The sequence below is a fragment of the Loxodonta africana genome, chromosome X, assembly GCF_030014295.1.
Source record: "Loxodonta africana isolate mLoxAfr1 chromosome X, mLoxAfr1.hap2, whole genome shotgun sequence".
Taxonomy (NCBI): Eukaryota; Metazoa; Chordata; class Mammalia; order Proboscidea; family Elephantidae; genus Loxodonta; species Loxodonta africana.
This window is the reverse complement of record NC_087369.1, coordinates 34,010,210-34,030,892: the sequence shown is the minus strand read 5'-3', so window position 1 is coordinate 34,030,892 and position 20,683 is coordinate 34,010,210. Positions and strand designations below refer to the sequence as shown.

General features: G+C 43.3%; 1 pseudogene; it reads right to left on the bottom strand.

Moving 5' to 3' along the window:
• Positions 1–390: 390 nt before the first annotated feature.
• LOC135228930 (melanoma-associated antigen B4-like) lies at positions 391–4,431 on the bottom strand (annotated as a pseudogene).
• Positions 4,432–20,683: the final 16,252 nt, after the last annotated feature.

Below are 20,683 nucleotides of genomic sequence, written 5' to 3'. Positions count from 1 at the left end.
TCCCAACTGCTCCTTGCAGACTCTTTAACATTTTCAAGGATATCCCTATTCTGATGCCATGTTAACTGGTTCTAGATCACGAAAAAAGATTCAAGGATTTTCCATTTGTTTTACAAAACACAAAGACTCTCACTCCTAAATCTGAAAAACAGTAATAAATGTATGAGAGTGAATATAGATTTTGAATCTAAATAAATACTCAATATAAACATTTGAAAAAATGAGCTAAATCTACAAGTCACTCAACTATAACAGAAACACAAGAAGACATACATGTGCTCCCTTCAGCCCCACCTAGCCTCCACTAATTAGAAGGTTAACAGCCATTTTCAACAACTAAGTGAAAAATCTCCATCAGACTTCACTAGAGGTGGGAGGACATGCTGGACTTCACCCTGAAAGGGGCCCTTGCCCCAGCATTAGGACCAGCCCCGGCCCATTCTCTGCCTGCAGCTCTCTCTTCTTCAATCTCCCAATTTCTTCATACACGGCTTGGAAGGCACTGGAGTCGGTAGCACTGATCTTGGCCAAAAACTCCAGGACTTTTTCTTGCTGGCTTGAGTGTGGGCTCTGGGACCCCACAGGAATTCGTAGCATGGAGGATCACTGTTGGGCACCTGCCGGTAATCCAGGTACTTTTCCTGCACCAAATCTTTGGTGATGAGCTTCCTGGGCTCCCCAAACATGAAGTGCCTCTTCCCATCGTAGACCCCCAGCACATTCAGGAATTCCCACATCTCTTCCTTGGTGGCCCGGTTGCCATTCCTGTAGATCATGCCCAGGAGAGGCATCAGGAGCCCATTCTTGGGAAACCCCCTGCCACCAATAAAATTCTCTTCCTTGGTGATCTCCAATTGGCTGACAAGGGCATAGAATTGACCTTTGGAGTCGACTTCCTTCAGGTCAAGCCCAAAGACCACCTCCAGGTGCACAGAGGCTCTCCTCAGGATGTCAGGGAAGTGCTCCTTGTACCTTTTGTTGATGATCTTCATCATTTCTGCCTTCGTAATGGGCTCTTTCATTTTATACTTGTACAGCAGGAACTGCAACAACATGCTCACCCTCCGGGTTACGGGGTCTCTTTGAGACCTCTCAGTGGGGGCTGGGGCCGCAGAGGAACTTGGACCTCCCTCATCTTGGCCCTCGGCCCCTCCAGCAGCTCTTGTGCCCGAAGCACCAGCAGCAGCAGTGGCGATGGGCAGGATGCTCTGAGGCCCCTGGGGAATGCCAGCAGCAGGGGAGCTCTGGGGAGACCCCCCAAAAGGAGGAGAAGAAGAGGATGGGGACCCTTCCTCCTCTGCTGCAGTGGTTGAGAACCCTCGACATTGTGGGTGTCACCTCGGGCCTGGCAATGTTTCTTACGGGCATGGAGCTTACTCTTCTGACCACGAGGCATGATGACTCTGCTCAAGGACAGTAGGCAGGAGTGTGGAAGGAGGGCAGGTGATGTGGGCCCACCTGAAGAGGGAGGCTGAGAGGCTGTGCACCCCTGCAGCAGAGAGATGCTTCCTTGGCTTTAACAAATGCCGCCTTTGCAGGATTCTTGGAGGGCACTGCTCTAGGACCCCACAAGGCTCCTATTGTCCTGGTGAGGACACTGTAGTGGAAATTAGAGGAAGGATTAGATTGTAGATTGCCAGCCCTGCTTAGGGCTTATGGGGGTGAAAGCAGGGCCTGGCACTAAGGACCCTGTATTGGGTTATTTGGGGTTCTTCTAAGTTCACTCTTAGGGCCATCATTTCACCTGCTGGCAGGGCCAGGGCACATCCCCTATGCTACTCTAACTTGACACCTCAAATCCCTCTGGGACTCACAAGCAGGAACTAAAGGAGCAGCTCAGCCACCACTCCTGGCAGGTTGTCTCAGTGATGACAGCACATTGGGGCCCGTTCTGACTGGGGTTCCTTGGAGGCCTCAGTCCTCCACCAGGTTCTCACCATGGCTGCCCCCTTTCACCATGTCCCTCACCTCCCTGAGATGCCCTGGGAGTTAGTGAGCGCAACTCACTACGTCACCATACCCAGATCCTTCAGGTCCGAAAGCAGTGCTGGAGCTCTTCATTTCCCCCTCATTGCCGGGAGGAGTCTCCTCATCATAAATATGTATCCTCACCTTAACTCCTACTAGGGACCAAGTCTCCTGCCTCTGCTGAATAAGCCTCTCCATTAGTCCAAGGACTTCATGTCCCTGAGACCATCTGTCCCTACGAACAAACCAGGGGGCACCTCAGCCTGACATCTCTGACAGTGGCTCCCTTGGGCCAATAGCAATAGGAGGCTTTGCTGCCTCCTCCTCCCTTCTTGGGGGAGGGGAGAAGAGGGTTAATTCCTTATTGTCTTTACGGGATTTTTACCTTGACTCCCACCAGTTTCTGGGACCCCTCTATCTCCTGATTTGGGGCTTAAACTACGGCACTCATTTCCCTCAGACAGTCCATGCAGATGTCGAGTCCCCTGAACTTGCCAGATTTGTCCTGGGCTTCCAGAGCTCATGGCATTAGCAGAGCCCACTGCAATCCTCCCCATTTTGGTTGAGTTGTCCCAGTACCTCAATCATGTCTTCCCTGCACTGTGTACCATTCCTGGGACCCCATCCTTTGCTGTCATGAGGCCACATCCCTCAGACTAAAGACTACACCTTCCTGAGACCTCAGAGTTGAAAGTCAGAGTGAGCCACATCCTTTGCAGGCTGTTTTGGGAATCCTAGCATTGGCCAGGGTAGCAGGAGCTACCTGACCCCAGAGTCCTCAATCTGTGACCCCTTCATTCCTCAGTCAGTGATCTGACCTTGATTCCAGGTAGGACCTGGTATTTCTCCCTCTACTAACATGAGTCCACCTGAAACCAGGGGTGGGATTTCTGGCTCAGACTAAGGCCCTCACCTCCCTAGAGGGAAGTCGGGGTGCTGCACATCTGGCTACCCCTGCCTGGGGACTCCCAGAGCTGAGAGCAGGTGTGGGTTGTGGGCAGCCCCTCATTTGCAGGGAGGCCTTGTCATTCGCACTAAGGGTCCTCGCCTCACCTCCAGTTAGGTTCTAGGTTTCCTCCCTCTTGAGAACTGGGGCACTTCCTTGGACCAAGGCCCACCCATCCCCAAGACTCTCCATACCGGAGTGGGCCTGGTGGCCTCGAGGCTGGCAGTTGAGAGAGAGACTCGGGGGTACCTCCTCTGTTCTAGGTTAGGTGCTTCTCTTAGGTCACATTTAGGGTCCTAACCTGGACTCCTGACCAGTCCTGAGACTCCACCCTCCTCCGATGATGAGCCGCGACCCTCAGATCAGGGGCGGCAACTTTCTAGCACTTCCTGTGTGGAAAACAGGACGTAACCATACCTCACATCTGGCCAAGGCTAGAGGGGGCCCTCTAAGGGCCAAGGCTGTTGGGGGGGCCTCCAAGGGCCGACAGCAAGGGCGGGACCTCTGAAGACCCACTATGCAGACTTGGGTGGTCCCTTTGTGTTCACTCAGGGTCCTCACCATGATACCTATCAGAGCCTGGGGATTCTTCTGGTATAAACCTGAGTTGCAGGCTGAGAACAAAACCCTCACCTCGCAGAGACACTAGAGGGGACAGTAAGGGAGTTCCTCAAGCAACCCTTGCTTGGGGCTTCACAAATGTGCCGGCTGGGTCAGTGCTCTGAGAAGACCCTCTTTTGGGGGTAAGTCACCCCTTTAGCACTCACGGTCCACACCTTACTGTTGTTAGGGACAAGACTCCACCCTGCGCACAACAGGGGCCACCCCTTCCGTCCCTGACACCCTTAGTGCTGAAATGAGGGGGCACTTCAGGCTGATAACTCTGCCTGGTGCTTTCCAGGATCAAAACAGGGACTCAGCCCTATAGGGGTCCTTCTCTTGATATGGGCCCCCTCAAAACACATGCGGTCTTCACTTTGACTCCTCTTAGGTCCTAGGTCTGTTCACTCTAGAGGAGCAAGAGTGCTCTCCCTCCCACCCCCCATTAGACCTAAGCCCTTGCCACATAGAAACCCTACAGGAGGAAATAAAGGGGCGCTTCAGGCTGACAGCTTTGCAGGAACCTCACAGAGCTGTGAACAGGGGTGGGACTCTATGAGTAGTCCTTGGTTTTGTGGATCCCTTTATAGCAGGAAGGATCTTTATCCTGCCTCCTATTAGGGCCTAGGTGTCCTCCTGCAGAACTAGGGCCAAATGCAATGTACCGAGGATCTGAGACAATCGCTGCATGGCCATTTCTGGGAAGGAAATGAGGTAGTGCTTAGTCTGACAGCTCTGAGCTTTGCAACCCAACTCAGACAGCAGCGGGCGAAGGGACTTTGTGGGGCCTTCTCTGTTCTGGGGTGGATGGTTCCCTCATTCTTCAGTCAGGGTCCTCACCATGACACCCGATCAGTTCTGAAAACCTACCCTCTACTTACCTGAAGATCCTCTCTGATCAAGGTCCACACCTTCATGGCACCATGATTTGGAATCCGGGTGATGCATATCTGTCCACAGTTCTTCAGGACCTCGAAGGAGTGACAGTAGAGATGAGTCTCTATGGGACACCACTATTCTGTCTGGGTCCTTCCATCATCCTCATTCAGGATCATCAGCTTGATATCTATCAGAGTCTGAGACTCCTGCATCTACTGACTTGAGGTACCCTTCTTAGACCCAGGCTCTCAAGTCCCTGAGAACTCTAAAGGATAAGTGAGGGGATGGTCAGCCTGACAGCCGTGCCTGGGGCTTTCTAGGTTTGAGAGCAGGTGCCAGTCAGCCTCTGGGTGAGCCCTATATTCTGGGGTGTTCGTCTTCCCAGTCCTCACTCATGGATGTCCTGTCTTGGTTCCTGTGTCTTAGAGTAAAGGCTTCCTGGGAAATGTCACATCCCTCCATGTCTTCAGTCATTTGCCTCCTGGAAATCTTGCAGAAAATGGGTCCCTGTCTGAGAGTGCTGTAAGATGGGGACGCTTCAGCTCAAGACAAGGGGCCCAGGACAGCACTCTTGGCAAAAACCAAACCCTTTGCTGTCAAGTTGATTCTCACTCATAGTGATATATATGACAGAGTGTAACTGCCCCATTGGGTTTCCAAGGAGTGGCTGGTGTATCTGAACTGCCAACCTTTTGGTTAGCAGCCAAGGTCTTAACCACTACCAGGGCTCCTCTTGGGCAGTCTCCATAATGCACCGTTCTGTTGTCCAACATCCAAAAGCTGCTGTTTAATACAGCTTGTCCAGTTTTCTAGTTGTTTATAGCAGGAGAGCAAGTCTGTTACCAGTAACTTCCTTAAATCCAGAAGCCTGTTGCTACTAATTTAGTAAAAACTCATTGCAACATACACAGCATTGAAACATTTCACACATTTATTTCTTGCAGGGCTCTCTGAACAACACTACTTTGTGTTTGGGGAAAGGACCTCAAAAAGAGCTGTTTGTTTTAGCCTCAGGTCACCCTTCCAGAGACTGTAGATTCTGTTTTGACAAATCTGCTCAGATGACCCTTAAATCCTTGTCTTATCTGTCCAGCACTGGGGTGCTCGGAAGGTGCAGAGAAGGTATGCAAAAAATAAGTCCCTGCTTTTTTGTCTTTCCTCCTTCTGCTCTCTCCCCTCCCCCCCGTTGGGCTTATGAATAAGTATCTGCCATTATACAACTTTTGCCACCTTTAAAAGTGCATATTATTTATTTCATATATTTCATCGTGTTTCTCAAATATAATTATTATAAAATGAATGCTGCTTTCTGTTAAGATGCATAAAACTTGTTCAAGCCTTCCTGTAATTTTGAAAGTTATGTTTGCTTTTTTTTTAATCTTATAAAACTTTAGTCACTGACTCTATTTACTTGGATGACCAAGAATGCAACTCCAGCATAGAGACATTTTTTAGGCTTAGAAAAGAAAGTGTGAGTGGTAGAGCTCGTGTTTTATATTCATAATGTCGATTTGCCTGCATCTTCTTTGGTATTGGCTTATTCCCTAAAATGGGCTGGAAAGTTTCCAAAACCAAAGGCATTTTTTAATGAGATGGAGAAACAAAAATCACCAACTTCATATGGAAGGGAAAGGGGCCACAGATAAGCATTACTGAAAAAGTAGAACAAAGTGGGAGGCCTCACACTACCTGATTTTAGAACCTGTTACACTGCCACAGTAGTCAAAACAGCCTTGTACTGGTACAACAGATACATAGACCAATGGAACAGAATTGAGAATCCAAACAGAAATCCATCCACATATAAAACCCAGTGCCGTCGAATAAGCAGCTGGTATTTGACAAAGGCACAAAGTCAGTCAAATGTAAAAAAAACAGTCTCTTTAAGAAATGGTGCTGGCAATACTGGATAAAAAATATGTATCTATAAAAAAAGAAACAAGACCCATAACTCATACCATGCACAAAAACTAACTCTAAATTGATGAATGACCTAAATATAAAATCTGAAACTATGAAGATCATGGATGAAAAAATAGGGACAATGCTAGGAGCCCTAATACATGGCATAAACAGTATACAAAACATTACTAACAATGCAGAAGAGAAACTAGATAACTGAGAGCTCCCAAAAGTCAAACATCTATGCTCATCCAAAGACTTCACCAAAAGAGTGAAAAGATTAGATTGGGAAAAAGTTTTTAGCTATGACATTTCCAATCAGCATCTGATCTCTAAAATCTACATGATACTGTAAAAACTCAGCTATAGAAAGACAAATAACCCAATTAAAAAACGGGCAAAAGATATGAACAGACACTTCACTAACGAAGACATTCAGGTAGCTAACAGACACATGAGGAAATGAGATTCCATCTCACTTCAAAAAGACTGGCATCAATCCAAAAAGCACAAAACAGTAAATGTTGGGGAGGTTGTGGAGAGATTGGAACACTTACACACTGCTGGTGGGATTGTAAAATGGTACAACCACTTTGGAAATTGATTTGGCGCATCCTTAAAAAGCTAGAAATAGAACTACCTAATGATCCAGTAATCCCACTCCTTGGAATATATGCTAGAGAAATAAGAGCCTTTACATGAACAGATATATGCACACCCATGTTCACTGCAGCACTGTTTACAATAGCAAAAAGATAGAAGCAACCAAGGTGCCCATCAACGCATGAATGGATAAATAAATTATCATATATTCACACAATGGAATACTATGCATCCATAAAGAACAATGACGAATCTGTGAAACATGTCATAACATGGAGGAATCTGGAAGGCATTATGCTGAGTGAAATTAGTCAATTGCAAAAGGACAAATATTGTATGAGACCCCTATTATAAGAAATCAAGAAATAGTTTAAACAGAGAAGAAAATATTCTTTGATGGTTACGAGAGTGGGGGGGAGGGAGAGAGAGGAGTATTCACTAATTAGATAGTAGATAAGAATGACTTTAGCAGAAGGGAAAGACAACACACAATACAGGCGAGATCAGCACAACTGGACTCAACAAAAAGCAAAGAAGTTTCCTGAATAAACCAGATGCTTCAAAGGACAGCGTAACAGAGGCGGTAGTTTGGGGACCATGGTTTCAGGGGACATCTAAGTCAACTGGCATAATAAAATTTATTTAGAAAACATTCTGCATTCCACTTTGAAGAGTGGCATCTAGGGTCTTAAATGCTAGCAAGCAGCAATTTAAGATGCATCAATTGGTCTCAACCCACCTGGAGCAAAGGAGAATGAAGAACACCAAAGACACAAGGTAATTATGAGACCAAGAGACAGGAAGGGTGACATAAATCAGAGACTCCATCAGCCTGAGACCAGAAGAACTAGATGGTGCCCGGCTACAATCGATGACTGCCCTGACAGGGAATACAAGAAAGAACCCCTGAGGGAGCAGGAGACCAGTGGGATGCAGACCTCAAATTCTCATAAAAAGACCAGACTTAATGGTCTGACTGAGACTAGAAGGACCTAGGAGAACATGGTCCCTAGACCATCTGTTAGCCCAAGACAGGAACCAATCCCAAAGCCAACTCTTCAGACAGGGATTGTACTGGAGTATATGATAGAAAATGATACTGGTGAAGAGTGAGCTTCTTGGATCAAATAGACACATGAGACTATGTGGGCAGCTCCTGTCTGGAGGGGAGATGAGAAGGCACAGGGGGACAGAAGTTGGCCTAATGGACACAGAAATAGAGGGTGAAGAGAAGGAGTGTGCTGTCTCATTAGGGGAGAGCAACTAGGATTATATAGCAAGATGTATGTAAATTTCTGTATGAGAGACGGAGTTGATTTATAAACTTTCACTTAAAGCACAATAATAAAAAAAAAAAGAAACGAGTTTGCTTAGGAAACCTTCATCATCTAAAGTATAATAATAATAATAAAAAAAAAAGAATTTAGTTTCCCCATAGAGGAGGACAGATACTAATGAACAAGATATGAAGCAAGGTGTAAGTGGCAAGGAACTGGACTCAGATTAAAGACTTTTTATTTTGGATCATAGTAAAAAGGTAGCTAGACAGACCCTTAAAAGTAAAGAAAGGAGACTTGCATTGTCTTCATTGACGCATAAATTACTGTCAGAGCTGACTCAATTCCTAGGTTTGTTTATATCTGTTCTTAAACTAAATTATAATGGTCCAGAGCACAAGTGCTGGAATAAGATCTGAATTTCATCACTTATTGTGACTTAAAGCAAATATCTTAATGTCCCCTCATCTGTAAAATGGGGGCAGTAATAGAGTTGGTGTATGAACTAACCTATGCTAAAAGATTAACATGGAATATGGTACATAGAAAACGCTCAATAAATTTTAGCTATCATTATTTTCTTTGTTCCATAAAGACAGTTCCTATGTCTGTTATTGCTTACTATTCTATGCATTATTGCTTAGCACAGTCCCTATCACATAGTACACTTATATAATTATGTGTCAGATAAGTATTGGGTAGGAAATAAAATATTTGACATTGAATGGAAGAAAATAATTACAACAGTAGCTAGAGGGGTTATATAGCTAATCACAGATTTATGTTGTATAACAAACCATGCCAAAATTTAGTGGCTCAAAGGAACCATTTATTTGTTCATGAGTGTGTGGTTTCAGTTGGGATGGCACATCTCTGCACCATGTAGTGTTGTCTGGGTTCACCCATGCATTGGTGGTTAGCTGATGGTCCATGGTCTCACTCACATATTTCTTGCTTGGCTGGCTGTCTTTCTCTTGGCAGGGGCAAAGGAGGTATCTAGGCCGTTGAGCTCTCACCCTCCAAATGGCTAACCTGCATTTGTTCACATGGGGTGGTGGTCACAAGGTATCCCTTTTCAAGACTCTACTTGTGTCATGTTTGCTATTAACCCACTGAGCAAAGCAAGCACTATGGCCAAGCCCAGGGTCACTATGGGAAGGAATTTCTCAAGGCTTGCACAACAGGGAGGGTAATCAATGTAGCCATTTATGCACAGGTGAAACAAACATATAAGATAGACCTCATGATATTTTAGCATATTTACTGAAGAGGGAAAGTTGCAAAAGGCACAAGATAAACTTCTGAAAGGAATGTTGAGTTTATAGGACCAAAAATTTTCAGGAGCCAGAAGGGTTCCTGGACGTCTCTTCCTCTGAAACTAAAAGGAGAGATGAAGTGATGGGTGTAAAGGGGAGATGTGGCGGCTAAGAGAAACTAGGCAGTTCTCAACCTTACCAGCTACTGTTGAGTTGATTCCAACTCGTGGAGACCCCTTGTGTGCCAGAGAACAACTGTGCTCCATAAGGTTTCCTATGGCTGATTTTTCAGTAGTGGATTGCCAGGCCTTTCTTTCAAGGTGACTCTGGTTGAACTGGAACCTCCAACATTTTGATTAGCAGCCCAAGGTAAAGTGTTAAGCATTTGTACCACCCAGGGCCTCCCAGTTCACAACAACGTCCCTTATTAACTGAAGACTGATGTCTTGGTCATCTTGCTAGTTTCCTTTTAGCTTCTGTCTATCCTTTTGGGTGCTCCCTAAGACATCTGTCCTAGGCCACATTCCACCAGACATGCAAACATCTCCTTCTTGTTTGTATTATTTTAGAAGACTCTAAGCCTAGAAAGCATTTTAAAATACATTAAACACAACAGGCACGAGAAGGAGTATTTTTTGAGTAAGCCTTCTTGCGGATTCTCCCCAAATTCTAGATCATCTCAGCTTGACCCTGAGGCCTATCCAAAACCAAACCAAACCTCCTTCTGTCAAGTTGGTAACAACTCATAGTAACCCTATGTGTGTCAGGGTAGAAATGTGCTCCATAGGACTTTCAATACATGATTTTTTGGAAATAGATCACCAGGCCTTTCTTTTGAGGCACCTCTGGATGGACTCGAACCATCAAAACGTTTCACCCAATGACTAAACTGCTTATTGGGTTGTCGCCATGTAGAGATAGCCTAAGATCCAATTACCTTTTCCCAGTGTTCATTTATAAAGGATAGCTATTACAAAAAAAATCATTTATTTTAATATCTTTTAAACGTTTGTTGAATTTCAAAATATATTACTTTCAAATTAGGTCTAAAATTTTGTTAAAAAAGTAATACATGTACAGGGAACAAAAACTCAAATAGTAAAAAATTATTTAAATGGAAAGAATGCCCTCTTCCCCAAGGACAACTACTGTTATGAGTTTTTGTATCCTAATGGTAACTTTGGTGAAGGTTAAGACAGCACACAATACTGGGGAAGCCAGTGCAACTTATTCAAGGCAAAGTCATGGAAGCTCCATAGACACATCCAAATTCCCTGAGGGATCAGATTGCTGGGCTGAGGGCTGGGGGCCATGGTCTCGGGGAACATCTAGTTCAATTGCCATAACATAGTTTATAAAGAAAATGTTCTACATTCTTACTTTGTTGAGTAGTACCTAGAATCTGAAAAGGCTGCGAGTGACCATCTAAGATACTCTACTGGTCTCGTTCCTTTGGGAGCAAGGGAGAATGAAGAAAACTAAAGATTGGAGGGCAAGATTAGTCCAAAGGACTAATGGACCAAAACTACCACGGCCTCCACCAGAGTCAGCACAGTACAACCAGGTGATGCCAGACTACCACCACTAACTGCTGTGACGGGGATCAACAGTAGAGAGTCCTGGACAAAGCTGGAGAAAAAAGTAGAATAAAATTTTAACTAATAAACACACAAAAAAGACCAGACTTAGTATGTGACAGAGACTGGAGAAACCCCAAGAGTATGGCCCCTGGGCACCATTATAGCTCATCACTGAGATCACTGCTGAAGTTCACCCTTCAGTCAAAGATTAGGCAGGCCCATAAAACAAAAGGAGTTTAAATGGGCACACCATCCCAGGGGCAAGGACGGGAAGGCAGGAGAGGACAAGAAAGCTGGTAACAGGGAAACCAAGGTTGAGAAGGGGAGGGTGTTGACATGTCATGGGGCTGGCAACCAATGTCACAAAACAATATGTGTATTCATTGTCTAATGAGAAACTAGTTTGCTCTGTAAATCATCAAACATACAATAATAAAATAAAATTTGTTTCCTGATACAGTAGGACACATACTAATGGACAAGATATTAAGCAAAGTGTAAGTGGCAAGGAAGTGGAGTCAGGTTAAAGACTTTTTATTTTGGGTCATAATAAAGAGAGGCGGGCCAAGATGGAGGAGTAGTCAGACGCTTCTGGTGATCCCGCTCACGAAAAAGACTCAAAAATCATGTGAAACAATTATATTTATGACAAGCTAGGAGCCCTGAACATCAAAGGCAAAGTTAGAATATGGACTGAGCGGCAGGAGGAGGGAGAAATGGATCAGAAGCAATGAGGAGTTGCCAGACCTGAATTGCCAGGAACCCTCAGGCACGTTCCCTGGAGTGACCCCAGCAGGGCTGGAGATAGCGATCGGGACACAGTTTCCTCAGGGAGAGAGAGCCAGCCGCATAGCCTACTCACACCTCCAGAACCAGAGAAAAATGGTGCTCTCGGCAAAAGCTAAGTACTTGCATACATTTTACCCTCCCACCAGCTGCCAAGCAGGATTCAGTGGCTGTCAATTTCCCTGGGCCTGAGGCAGGGTCTGCTGAGCACTCTGAGCCATTCTCCCTGCCTTGGAGTAGGAATAAATTCACAACTGGGGGAAAAGATAATCTGCCACCTTCACTAAGCTGGGGAGCTTAGGAGAGAAGCAGCTCTGTCCTGGCGTAAAAGGTCTATGGACTTTGAATACCTTTCCCCCCTGCATGGACCTGTGTGGGCCTATTTCTGGAGAATAGGCCCTTCTTGGCAGACTGCAACTGTTTCTGCTGTGCAGTGGAGAGGTGGATGTTTGATGTTTGACACCACTTTGCCTATTATACAGGGTCCTCACCTACCCACATCAGGGGCCTAAGGACTGGTGGCTCCACCCATGTTACCTAGCCACCCGTGGCAGGGATCCAAGGATGACTGGTACCTCCCAGTCCTTAAAACCAAAAGCATTGGGTGCCCAAGGTCCATCTGCAGAACCCACCCACCTGTGTGTTCTAGGGAACAGGGACATGCATTCTTCAGAGACACGTGCGGGACAATTCTCAGCCCCCTGCCTCGTTCAGAGTGTGACCCCCTGCTGCAACCAGATACCGGTACCTACACCAATCACCCCTGCCCTGGTAAGACTGTGGGACAGAGCCTGAACCATAAACTTGATGATCAGCTACCTGGCACCTGAGCTGAATTCACACAAGAAAAGTGAATGGACTCCTAGGCTGACACACCTGATAACAGCTCTAGCCATCTGTAGACAGGATGTCAGAATTTCAAAGGCAAAAATAATCAAGCTAGCTCACTCAAGCAACCCATTTGGGTATATCAAAACAAAACAAACCAAGAAACTAGGATACACTATTTTTTTTTTAAGGAAACATAAAATAAACTAATATAATAACTTATAGATGGCTTGGAGGCAATAGTCAAAAAAGCAGACCATGATCACGTCAACAACCTCTCAATACAAAGGATCAAGGGATCTTCTGCATGAAATTGCTTTCCTGGAATTACCAGATAGAGAATACAAAAGATTAATATACAGAACTCTTTAGGACATTAGGAAGGAGATTGGGAAATATGCAGGACAAGCCAAGGAACACACAGATAAAGCAGTTGAATAAATTAAAAAGGTTATTCAAGAATATAATGAAAAATGTAATAAGCTGCAAGAATCCATAGGGAGACAGCAATTAGAAACTCAGAAGATTAACAATAAAATTACAGAATTAAACAACTCAGTAGAAAGTCAGAGGAGCAGAACTGAGGAAGTGGAAGGCGGAAATGGTGAGCCTGAAGATAAAACACGAGGCACCAATATATTCGAAGAAAAATCAGATAAAAGAATTTAAAAAAGTGAACGAAACTTAAGAATCATGTGAGACTCTATCGGCAGAAATAACAAACGAGTGATTGGAGTACCAGAACTGAGAGGGAATACAGAAAATACACAGAGAATTGTTGAAGATTTGTTGGCAGAAAACTTCCCTGATATTGTGAAAGATGAGAAGATATCTATCCAAGATGCTCATCCAACTCCACATAAGGTAGATCTTAAAAGAAAGTCACCAAAACATATTATAATCAAACTTGCCAAAACCAAAGATAAAGAGAGAATTATAAGAGCAGCGAGGGATAAACGAAAAGTCACCTACAAAGGAGAGCCAATAAGAATAAGTTCAGGCTACTTGGGAGAAACCATGCAGGAAAGAAAGCAATGGGGTGACGTATATAAAGCATTGAAGGAAAAAAATGGCAGCCAAAAATCATATATCCGGCGCTCAAATATGAAGGCACAATTAGGACATTTCCAAATAAACAGGAGGTGGGGCAAAATGATAGAATAGGCAGACGCTTCTGGCAAGCCCTGTTACAACAATGACCCAAAAAAAGAAGTGAAACGTGTATACTTATTACAAGCTAGGAGCCCTGAACATCAAAGGCAAAGTTAGAAAATGAAGTGAGCAGCAGGGGGAAGAAGAGACAGTTGAGAAGCGGAGAGGAGTTACCTGACCTGAATCGTTGGGAGCCCTCGGGTACCATTCCAGGGAGCAGCTGCAGCAGGGTCATACTAGCGTTCGGCCGCAGTTTCTGCAGGGAGGAGCAGCCAGCCTACTCACACCTCTGGAACCAGAGAAGAACGGTGCTCTGGGCAAAAGCTAAGTACTTACGTATATCTTACCATGACCCCACCCCCAAGCTGGCTTCAGCAGCTGTTGGTTAATGTGGGCCTGAGATAGGCCCTGTTGAGCACCTAGTGCCATCTTTCCGGCCTAGGAGAAGGAATAAATTCACAGCTGGGGAAAAAGATAATTTGCCAGCTTCACTAATCTGGGGAGCTCAGGACAGAAGCAGCTCCTGTCCAGGCATAAACCGCCCATGGACTTTGAGTACCTTTCCCCCTTGCATGGACCTGTGTGGGCCTATTTCAGGAGAATAGGCCCTTGTTGGCACACTACAACTGTTTCAGCTGTGCAGTGGAGAGGTGGGTGGTTGATGCTTGACACCACTTTGCCTATTAAACAGGGTTCTCACCTACCCACATCAGGGGCCTAAGGACTGGTGGCTCCACTCAGGTCACCCAGCCTCCCGCAACAGGGGTCCAAGGATAACTGGCACCTCCTAGTCCTTAGAACCAAAAACTTTGGTTGCTCATGGTCTGTCTGCAGAACCCACCCACCTGTACGCTCTAGGGAAGAGGGACGCACTTTCATCAGAGACACTTGGGGGATGATTATCAGCCCCCTGCCTTGTACAGAGTGTGGCCTCCTGCTGCAATGAGATACCAGTCCCCACACTAACCACTCCTGCCCCTCTAAGACTGTAGGACAGAGCCTGTATCACACGCTTGATGACCAACTATTTGGACACCTGAGCTGAATCCATACAAGAGAAGTGAATGGACTCCTAGACTGATTTCCCTGATAACAGCTCTAGCTATCTGGGGATAGGACGTCAGAGCTTCAAAGGTGAAAACAATCAAGCTAGCTAACTCAGGCAATCCATTTGGGTATATCAAAACAAAACAAAGCAAGAAGCTAGAATACAGTAAGCAAACATAAAATAAACTAATACAATAACTTACAGGTGGCTCAGAGACAACAGTCAATTTCAAATCACATAAAGAAACAGACCATGATCGCTTCAACAAGGTCTGAAAACAAAGAATCAAGGGATCTTCCCGATGAAGGTGCATTCCGGGAATTACCGGATGCAGAATACAAAAGATTAATATACAGAACCCTTCAAGACCTCAGGAAGGAAATCAGGCAATATGCAGAACGAGACAAGGAATACATAGATAAAGCAGGTGCAGAAATTAAAAAGGTTATTCAGGAATATAAAGAAAAGTTTAATAAGCTGGAAAAATCCATAGACAGACAGCAATCAGAAATTCAGAATATTAAAAATAAAATTACAGGATTAGACAACTCAATAGAAAGTCAGAGGAGCAGAACTGAGCAAGTGGAAGGCAGAATTTGTGAGCTTGAAGATAAAGCAGTTGATACCAATATATTTGAAGAAAAATGAGATAAAAGAATTAAAAAAATGAAACCCTAAGAACCATGTGGGACTCTATCAAAAGAAATAACCTACGAGTGATTGGAGTATCAGAACAGGGAGGGAATACAGAAAATACAGAGAGAATTGTTGCAGATTTGTTGGCAGAAATCTTCCCTGATATCGTGAAGGATGAGAAGATATCTATCCAAGATGCTCATCCAACTCCACACAAGGTAGATTTTAAAAGAAAGTCACCAAGACATATTAGAATCAAACTTGCCAAAAGCAAAGATAAAGAGAGAATTTTAAGAGCAGATAGGGATAAACGAAAAGTCACTGACAAAGGAGAGTCAATAAGAATAAGCTCGGACTACTTGGCAGAAAGGAGGCAATGGGATGACTTATACAAAGAATTGATGGAAAAAAAGTTGCCAGCCAAGAATCATGTATCCAGGAAAACTGTCTCTCAAATATGAAGGTGAAATTAGGACATTTCCAGATAAACAGAAGTTTAGGGAATTCATAAAAACTAAAATAAAACTACAAGAAATACTGAAGGGAGTTCTTTGGTTAGAAAATCAATAATATCAAGTATGAAGCCAAGACTAGAACAATGGACAGAGCAATCAGATGTCACCCCAGACAGGGAAATCACAAAAATAAATCAAGATAAAAAACGCTCAAAACAAGGAAACAGTGATGTTGTTATGTAAAAGAAGACATCATCAAAACAATAAAGAGGGACTAAGAAATGTAGTCATAGATCTTTCATATGGAGAGGAAGAAAGGGTGATATAAAGAAACAAAAGTTAGGTTTAAATTTAGAAAAATAGAGGTAAATATTAAGGTAACCGCAAAGAAAACAAACTATCCTATACATCAAGATAAAATGCAAGAAAAAAAATAGAGACTCAGCAGAAACAAAATCAACAACAACGAATATGAGGAAAGGATGATATGTAATCTACTCAACACATAAAATTAAGTGGGAAAAAGAAACTGTCAACAACACAAAAAAAGACATCAAAATGATAGTACTAAACTCATTCCTATCCACAATTACCCTGAATGCAAATGGAATAAATGCACCAATAAAGAGACAGAGAGTGGCAGAATGGATTAAAAAACATAATCCGCCTATATGCTGCCTACAAGAGACACAACTTATACTTAGAGACACAAACAAACTAAAACTCAAAGGATGGAAAAAAAATATATCAAGCAACAACAATCAAAAAAGAGCAGGAGGGAGGCGGAGCCAAGATGGCCGAATAGACAGACGCTTCCAGCGAGCCCTCTTTACAACAAAGACCCGAAAAAACAAGTGAAACAAGTATATTTGTTATAAGCTGGGACCCCTGAGTTTCAAAGGCAAGCTTAGAAACCGAACCGAGGGGCAGAAGGAAGAAGAGACCGTTCAGAAGCGGAGAGGAGTTACCTGATCTGAACCGCAGGGAGCCCTCAGGCACCATTTCTGGAGGCGCAGCGGTGGGCTGGTACTAGGGTTTCCCTGCAGTTTCCTCAGGGAGAAGCAGCCAGCCGCACAGCCTACCCGTACCTCTGAGAAAAACGGCGCTCTTGGCAAAAGCTAAGTACTTGTGTATAATTACCACCCCCCCCACCCCCAAGCCGGCTTTAGCAGCTGGATTCCCTGGGCCTCAGATAGGCACTGTTGAGCACCTAGAGCCATCCTCCCAGCCTTGGGGAAGAAAAAAAATTGCAATTGGGGGAAAATATAATTTGCTAGCTCCACTAACCAGGGGAGCTCAGACAGAAGCGGCTCCTGTCCAGGCATAAACCGTCCATGGACCTTGAGCACTTTTCCCTTCTGCATGGACCTGTGTGGGCCTATTTCAGGAGAGTAGGCCCTTGTTGGCAGAGTCCAACTGTTTCAGCTGTGCAGTGGAGAGGTGGGTGTTTGAAGTTTGACATTGCTTTGCCTATCAAACAAGGTCCTCACCTACCCACATCAGGGACCTAAGGACTGGTGGCTCCACTCAGGTCACCCAGCCACCCGTGACGGGGGTCCAAAGATAACTGGTACCTCCCAGTCCTTACAACCAAAAACTTTGGGTGCACATGGTCAGTCTGCAGAACTCACCCACCTGCATGCTGTAGGGAACAGGGATGCGCTTTCCTCAGAGACACCCGGGGGTCAGTTCTCAGCCCCCTGCCTTGTTCAGAGTGTGACCCCCTGCTGCAATCAGATACCGGTATATATGCCAATCACCCCTGCCCCTCTAAGACTGTAGGACAGAGCCTGTACCACACACTTGATGATCACTACCGGGAAACCTGAGCTGAATTCATACAAGAAAATTGAATGGACTCCTAGACTGATATACCTGATAACAGCTCTAGCCAGCTGAGGACAGGATGTCAGAGCTCCAAAGGTGCAAATAATCAAACTAGCTCACTCAAGCAACCCATAGGGGTATACCAAAACAAAACAAAGCAAGAAGCTACGACACAGTAAGCAAGCATAAACTAATACAATAACTTATAGATGGTTCAGAGACAACAGTCAATATCAAGTCACATAAAAAAACAGACCATGATCACCTCAACAGACTCTCAAAACAAAGAATCCAGGGATCTTCTAGATGAAAGTGCCTTCCTGGAATTACCAGAGTCAGAATACAAAAGTTTAATATGCAAAACCCTTCAAGACATCAGGAAGGAAATGAGGCAATACGCAGAACAAGCCAAGGAATACACAGACAAAGCAATTGAAGAAATTAGAAAGATTACTCAGGAACATAATGAAAAGTTTAATAAGCTGGAAAAATCCATAGACAGACAGGAATCAGAAATTCAGAAGATTAACAATAAAATTACAGGATTAGACATCTCAATAGAAAGGAGGAGCAGAATTGAGCAAGTAGAAGCTAGAATTTCTGAACTCGAAGATAAATTGCTTGGCACTAATATATTTGAAGAAAAATCAGTTAAAAGAATTTTAAAAAATGAAGAAACTTTAAGAATCATGTGGGACTCTATCAATAGAAATAAACTATGAGTGATTGGAGTACCAGAACAGGGAGGGATAACAGAAAATGCAGAGAGAATTGTTGAAGATTTGTTGGCAGAAAACTTCCCTGGTATTGTGAAAGATGAGAAGATATCTATCCAAGATGCTCATCGAACTCCACATAAGGTAAATCGTAAAAGAAAGTCACCAAGACATATTATAATCAAACTTGCCAAAACCAAAGATAAAGGGAGAATTTTAAGCACAGTGAGGGATAAACGAAAAGTCACCTACGAAGGACAGCCAATAAGAATAAGCTTGGACTACTCGGCAGAAACCATGCAGGCAAGAAGGCAATGGGATGACATATTTAAAAAATTGAAGGAAAACAATTGCCTGCCAAGAATCATATATGTAGCAAAAGTGTCTCTTAAATATGAAGGTGAAATTAAGACACTTCCAGATAAACACAAGTTGAGGGAATTTGTAAAAACCAAACCAAAACTACAAGAAATACTAAAGGGAGTTCTTTGGTTAGGAAATCAAAAATATCAGGTATCAACCCAAGACTAGAACACTGGGCAGAGCAACCAGAAGTCAACCCAGACAGGGAAATCCAAAACAAACAGAGCAAGATTATAAAAAAAAAAAAGCTCACAAACAAATATATATATAAAAATATAAAATATATATATATAAAATAAGACAACATTAAAATAATAAAAAGGGACTAAGAAATGTAATCTTACTCGTTCCGTATGCAGAGGAAGATACGACGATACAAAGAAATATAAGTTAGGTTTAAATTTAGAAAAATAGGAGTAAATAATAAGGTAACCACAAAGGAGACAAACTATCCTACTCAGAAAAATAAAATACAAGAAAAAAATAGAGACTCAGCAGAAACAAAATCAACAACAACAAATACAAGTAAAGGAAAATATATAAAGAAAATCTACTCGGCACATGAAATTAAGTGGGAAAAAGAAACTGTCAGCAACACACAAAAAAGACATCAAAATGATAGCACTAGATTCATATCTATCCATAATTACCCTGAATGTAAATGGACTAAAAGCACCAATAAAGAGAGAGTGGCAGAATGGATTAATAAACAAGATCTGTCTATATGCTGCTTACAAGAGACACACCTTAGACTTAGACACAGAAACAAACAAAAACTCAAAGGATGGAAAAAAAATACATCCAGCAAACAACAATCAATAAAGAGCAGGAGTGGCAATATTCATTTCTGACAAAATAGACTTTAAAGTTAAATCCATCATAAAGAAAAAGGAAGGACACTATATAATGATTAAAGGGACAATATACCAAGAAGATATAGCCATATTAAATATTTATGCACCCAATGATAGGGCTGCAAGATACATAAAACAAAATCTATCAGCTTTGAAAAGTGAGATGGACAGCTCCACAATAATAGTAGGAGACTTCAACACACCACTTTCGATGAAGGACAGGACATCCACAAAGAAGCTCAATAAAGACACAGAAGATCTAAATGCCACAATCAACCAACTTAACCTCGGACATATACAGAACACTCCACCCAACAGCAACCAAGTATACTTTCTTTTCTAGTGCACATGGAACATTCTCTAGAATAGACCACATATTAGGTCATAAAGCAAGCCTTAGCAGAATCCGAAACATTGAAATATTACAAAGCATCTTCTCTGACTATAAAAAACCCAGAAACCGAGTGCCTATATGGCCATAAAAGTGGAAATCAATAACAGGAAAAGCGGGGAAAAGAAGTCAAACACTTGGAAACTGAACAATACCCTGCTCAAAAAAGACTGGATTATAGAAGACATTAAGCATGGAATAAAGAAATTCATAGAATCCAATGAGAATGAAAACACTTCTTATCAGAACCTTTGGGACACAGTGAAAGCAGTGCTCTGAGGTCAATTTATATCAATAAATGCACACATCCAAAAAGAAGAAAGGGCCAAAATCAAAGAATTATCCCTACAACTTGAACAAATAGAAAGAGACCAACAAAAGAAACAGTCAGGCACCAGAAGAAAACAAATAATAAAAATAAGAGCAGAACTAAATGAAATAGAAAACAGAAAAACAATTGAAAGAATTAGGAAGACCAAAAGCTGGTTTTTTGAAAAAATCAACAAAATTGATAAACCATTGGCCAAACTGACAAAAGAAAAACAGGAGAGGAAGCAAATAACCCGAATAAGAAATGAGAGGGGCGATATTACAACAAACCCAACTGAAATTAAAA